This window comes from Cyanistes caeruleus, chromosome Z, assembly GCF_971803275.1.
Source record: "Cyanistes caeruleus chromosome Z, bCyaCae1.hap1.1, whole genome shotgun sequence".
Lineage (NCBI taxonomy): Eukaryota > Metazoa > Chordata > Aves > Passeriformes > Paridae > Cyanistes > Cyanistes caeruleus.
The window spans coordinates 78,552,888-78,559,327 of NC_141732.1; the positions used below are offsets into that span (position 1 = coordinate 78,552,888).

The 6,440-nt window shown below is 39.5% G+C and overlaps 1 long non-coding RNA gene across 1 annotated transcript; it reads left to right on the forward strand.

Moving 5' to 3' along the window:
• The first annotated feature begins 4,834 nt into the window (after positions 1 to 4,834).
• Positions 4,835 to 6,132, forward strand: LOC147648615 (uncharacterized). The gene is made up of 2 exons (XR_015280965.1): positions 4,835 to 4,880; positions 5,607 to 6,132. It is a non-coding gene; the product is annotated as an uncharacterized LOC147648615 (long non-coding RNA).
• The last annotated feature ends 308 nt before the right edge of the window (positions 6,133 to 6,440 follow it).

Here is a 6,440-nt window from a genome sequence, read left to right on the forward strand (position 1 = left end):
ATGAAAATATGCTCTAGCAGCATCTTGTACACAAAGATCAATATCAGAGACAGGTGAAATACATCACTTCCTGGAGGTGCCCACGGAGGGCCTAGCTTAGTCTGAATGCTTATCTTCTACATGGCTGCCTTCAGGTGAGATGAGTCAAGGTTTAATTGGCCAGGGTTTTGTTATTGCTGAAAACATGAATCTGAACATTTGTATTGACCCATAACACAGCGATTTAGTTTACATTGACTCTACCAAACTATTATTCCCTTTATCCTCTAAGATTTTCTCTTTGGGAGAACTTCAGAAGTGCTCAAAAGCCAGCAGTCTACAAGCTGTGCCACAAATATTTAGTTACAGAAAGCATCCAGTAAGTCTGGTGTTACAGTTAACCTCAGATAGTCTCTTCCTTGATTGATATTCCAAAGTCTTGGTCAAGAATCCTTAGATGACATCACCAGTGTGGAATAACAAAACAGCTGTTTTGTTGGGGTTTTTTTTTCCCTCATCTAATTGAATAACACAGACAATAAATTCCTGAAGTCAGTAATACTCAGCAGCAGTGGCACACTAGTACATCAATTATGAAATTATTATAAAATTAACCACAAAAGTCTGTTTGATAGCCATTCATAGGATGCCAGGAATTAGGAGGTCCAAATGTGAAGGAACACTCGTGACTATGATTGCAAGGGGGAGACAGATATGCAAGACTAACTCATCTGCTTAAAATGATGTGAGTCATTCCAGATCTTCCTCCCTCTCAGGAAAGGTACTCTATAGCCTTTGGATAACACAAAAGTCAAGTTAATAGAACAAAAGGTTAAAAAAACTAAATAGCTGTAACTTGGCAAATAGGGATACAGAGCTAGATAATTGTCTGGAAGCATCTGAAGGGAGGGATAAGAATAGTTTCTAGTTGTTCAGGGGAGTGTAATTAGATATAATCAGATGAAATAAGGCAATGGAAAATATTAGGGAGGAATATCCTAATGAAAACTTCATCCAAAACCTGGCATAGTCTGCAAAGGAAGCTTGCTGGAGAAAGCTCAGGCTCCCTGGTAAAAGTGAGTGGAAAGCAGAATTATTAAAATTACCTGATTCTGCACTGGAAAAGTGATGGGAAGATCTTCAAGAGAGTTTCAGTTTTAATTTAATCTAATCCCATGTATATTGCCTTAGTATACTGATAAAATGGAAAGAATTTCTTTGTAGGCAATTTTAAGAGTCTCTCTAAGGTTCAGAGCCTTCATAATCATATCTAGCCTCTCTAAGCACTAATTTTATATAGCACAATTAAAAATCCATAATCAAAAGCAGTATAAGGGTTTCTCCAGAGCAATGTTCCTATATTTTTTGCCCTGGAAGTTATCAAGGCCTCTTTCCTTTTCCTGTTATCACATTTTTGTGGGGATGGTGGGGAGGATTCAATTTCCACCCCTGGTTCTCTGGAATAAGATTGCAAAGGGATGATTTTCACTGCTTGTATTCACAGACTTGAGCCACCACTGTGCATGTCAGCTCTTGTACAGTAGTCCACATTTCTGACATCAATGTCATTCTACTAAATTTCATGCATTGTATATCTGGACTGTATTGCAGGCTTGGGCATGGACTACTTGTCATCTGTATATTTTGGATAACTTTTTGTTTACCCTGAACATAGAATCTGGATGAAATGGCCAAGCATTACTGAATTTTTCCCTCCGTTAAGGTACTGCAATTTTCTCTCCCCTCATAACTCTCTGAAGATCAGGTTCCACCCTTGACTGGGTTTCAGGTTGGTCAATAATGAGCTGTTCCTGGAATTAAAACTCTATTTTACCTTTTCTGCCTCTGTGCAGCGACAGGCCATGCTGTGGAGAGAGCTGTGAGTGAGGTTCTATCTCCCACATGTCCTGGTTCTCTCTGTCTGTGCTCTGCCTGCCTTTCCTTTTGTGCAGAACCTGGTTGTTTTCCCCAACCAGAAAAATGTGGTGAGCAGTCAGTGAATAAAAGGATCCACTTTCTCAAACATCATCTCCATACAGAGTCACAGTGACTCACAGGGTTATGGATCATGTTTACAGTGTCAAGAGCAGAAGTTATTCCCATCTGACTGCTTTTTTGAAGGAAAAGTGAGATAAAAGCATCTGAAAAGTATTAGGAAACAACAGAGAACTTTAGGCAGCTCTGTGCTGAGAACAGCCAACCAACAGAGGTTTGAAGAGAGACATCCATTTAACTGGAGATGAATGTTTGCAATCACAATAACTGGATTTAACTATTACTTAACATACTCAAAGTACATTTTGCTTCATAAAGGAGATTCTCTTAAGATGATTGCAGTGCTAAATGTTCTGATTGAATAGAAATAAGACACAGAACCATTTAAAATCCAAGATAACAGTGTGACACAGCTGAGATTATATTTGTTCCTCAGTGTTTTCTGACTCTGCAAAATGTTTCCTTTTGTCTTTAAGACATCAGACTTTGTATATTGGTAGGGGGTTATTCACTCTTGAGTTATTGCAATATACAGGTTTGCAAATGTAAAAATATATCTTATTTACATTTGTTAGCTGAAATGTGATTTTACACTCCTAGTGACCTCTTTCCTGTCTCCTAAACCTAAATTTTTCCCTACCTAAGTGTAGGCACTGGGGTGACCTAAGATCCTTTCTGGATTCAACCTTTCTGCTGAACACAATCAGTCCATAGTAGAGATGAGGATTTGGCCACAAATACTTCAAAGCACAGAGACTAATCAGGATAATGAGGCCTTTTTCCTCATCTCACCTCTGTACATCCAGGATGTGAACATCAACAAAACTCGTCCCTTTTTACATCCAGACAGTGCAGCAATTGCTGTAGCCACCAACAGCCACATCTGTCTCATGAAGTCTCTTTCAAGACCTTCCTTGCCTTTTAAACTCTGTCCCAGGTCTGGAGAACATTTCTTGGAAGTCAGCTTGAACTCTTCCTAGGCAATTTTGAATCCCAGCTGTCTCTTTCTTAGCTGTTTTACCATCACAATCTGTTGGCAGCCCAGTGTCTGGGGGAGAGGCTGGTCCTTCCCTAGACTCTGGGGCCCAGAATGCTGCAGAGCTGCTTCCAGATGAGTGCTAGGTAATCCCCCAATCCAATTAATTGAATTTGAATACACATAGAAAGTACATATGAAATCAGACAGCCCAGAGATACAGTCAGAATTGAGGCCTTCTAGATAAATTATAAATATTATTGGGTTACTCTTTTATTTTGATGCCCTGTTTAGTTACCATTTTGTTCTACAGCATTTCAGTCAGGTCTACAGCAAGCTTCCTGAAGGGTTGATTCTAAAAAGTAATGCAATTTGAAAAGGTAGAAAATCACAGAAAACTCATTTAGTTTCACTCATTGTTACTAGTTTGCCATTCTACATTGATTTTTCTCCTTTCTATTGTACATGGACTATGTTCTCTAATGGGTTTACAAGTCTACTGATTAATGTGAGTAAAAATAATACTTGCTTTATTGAAGTGGTAAATAATGTCTTAACTACTTTGCACCCTACAGCTCTTTCAGAGCACTAATCTGACATGGCACTATCACAATGACTTCACCTGCCTCCTTTCCAAACCCCCTTAAAGCCTTTTTCATTCATTTTATTCTCATTTCCTCTGAATATTTGCTCAACACTTTTTAAATGGATTTGCTTTCACAGTGACTACACCTTTTGTGTGCAAACATTTCAATATCCACCTTGTCCTATTGGGAATATTTACAGAAAGGGAATTTTTGAGTCACTATACAAATATTGAAAGAGTGAATTTAAATTCAAGGCACATATATTTGGGGTAGAACTGCTACTGGGATTATCTACAGAAGGCACAGGAAAACATTGCTCATGATGGCTTCAAAAAGCCATTAATAAACGTTAATTCTGCTCCCACCACCTATTTTCTTTCTGTGGTCAGTGCTGACTTTTGCATACTTTCTTCAGATTCTTGAGAGCTTTCCTGGTGTGTTTCTGTGTCTCTCAAGTGATCAGATTTGTTCCACACACCAATACCTTGAGTTCCACCATTTTTCTTAGCCAAGACCATTGCATGCCGCAGGTCCAGGTGGTTCCTGCTAACCAGGGACTCTAAAGCTCATCTCCACCCAACTCTCTGCCATGGGCAAGGACACCTTCCACTAGACCAGGTTGCTCCAATTCCCTTCCAGCCTGGCTCTGATAGCCATCACCTCATCCATTGTCTCTCCTTCTTACCCTTCCCAGCAGGAGACACTCCCCTGACATGAACACATGGATTGATTCCGAGAGAACAATTAGTAGAAAGGTAAAAGCTAACACCAACATGAGGAATGTTGGGGGCTCTTTTGTTGGAATTGCACAGCTGGTTAGAGGTAACTGAGCTAGTCAAAAAAGATTTATCTCAGGTGGTAGAAGCAGCTGAGTCATTTCAGTGATGAACTCCAGGCAGGATAATTGATTTTGTCTTTCAGGATTTATAGAGCTTGGGGCCTCTAGTAATCAGGCTGGGAGGTTTACAGTGAAATAAAACACAACTGCATCATGGCTGTGCTGGAGGTGGGCTGCTTGCTTCAGCAACTGCAAGATGGTTTCTAAACCAGAAACCAAATGCCAAAATTTCCATGCCCTGGTACTGCTACTCCTGAGAGGAATATCACACATCATTTCTGGCTCTTCCTCTGCTGCCATCCACTCAGCCTTGAGCCCAGGAGTTCATGCCAGAATTTTTGCAAGCCCAACAACACTGTTCATTGTTAGTCAGCATTGACATCTTTTCTCCAAACATTACATATACAGGGCAAATCAAGCTTTTTCTCCTTTTTTTTTCCTTTTTTTTTCCCCCTTAAGTGTCATAAGGAAAGATGGCATTTATACTGCTCTGAGAGGAGGAAAGGTTAGTATAGTTGAATCCAATATGAAGTAGCTGGAAAAACGTTCACACATTTTTTTCCTGTTTTTGCAACATTTTAAGAATGTGTTGACAAATATGACAAAAAATCACTCAGGAGTCTGAAATACTTTATTAAATGTTTTCTTTTTTCAGTTTAAAGGATTTCCATTTCAACAATATTTTAATATTTTTGCAATTCAAAAAAAAAAATAATTTAAACCTCATATCATGCTAAAACCATTTTTTTTCCTAAGCAAATGATGGCAGACACTTTAGGAAACTGTTCTTTATCTCAGTTGGATTTCTTCTTTTTTCTTTTAATTATTTAAATTTTATTAAAATTTCTACTTCTCTTCCAAAGAGAGGAGAAAGTATTGATAATGATAGGCTATACTGACAAATCACCTCTTTCCCAACACATTAGTTAAAATAGAGAGAATATTAATAAAGAAGGGAAGGTCTTGGAGATGCTCTCTACAGTTTTTTAGAACATGCACTTGGTTAGAGGTCTTTTAAGAGAAAAAAATCATTCAGGGAATATCTGTACTTTTATTTATATAGAAGGAAAATTTAGAAAACAGGGAGTTTTTAAGTGGCATTACATGCTGAACTGAAAACAAGTCATAATGATGATTAGACAAATTCTTTTTTTGTTTGATTGATGTATAAATAATACAGTGGTACACCAACAACAGAATTTTTCTTTCTGATTCACTATTGATAACTTAGGTGAGAAGGCTGATGGCAGTGACTCGACTCAATGATGGATTTGAAGTGAGCCTACAAGAAAGATGGAGAGAGACAATTTACAAGGGCCTGAAGTTAATGGACTACAAGGAATGGCTTTACACTGACAGATTTAGATGGGATATTGGGAAGGAATTTTTTCCTGTGAGGGTGGGCAGGCCCTGGCACAGGGTGCCCAGAGCAGCTGGGGCTGCCCCTGCATCCCTGGCAGTGCCCAAGGTCAGGCTGGATGGGGTGTGGAATACCTGGAATAGTGGAAGGTGTCCCTGCCATGGCAGGGGAATGAAAGGAGAAGAGCTTTAAGGTCCCTTCCAACTCAAACCATTCTGGGATTCCATGATTTCACCATGTAATTAATGGGATAATAGCCACCCCCTGAAGTCAGAGCAGTGTGTGGGTGAGACTGAAGTGACAGACATCCTCTCCCACAGCCCAGGCTTCCACGCTTAGCTGAGGAGAAATCAGCACGGCTGCAGTCACTGGATAACTGAAGGTTTAGCTGCCAAAACACCCTTGGTGAAGGAGAAACACTTTACTAAAGTGCCCTGGGATTAACATGCAGATTAGGGTGAAAGAATAAAAGGGGTTTCAAAACATAATCATAGAGTCTTGGAATGGTTTGTCTTGAAAGGCACCTAAAAGATCATCTAATTCCAAACCCCCACACCATGGGCAGGGGTGCCACCCACTGATTAAGGCCCCATAATTCTACTGTCCATCTCTTTATGTATTTAAAAATTCAATTAAGACTGAAGTTCTGAGGTTGCAGTGTGTGTCACAAAAGAGAAAATGAGGATGAAATGGAACAGCAGACAG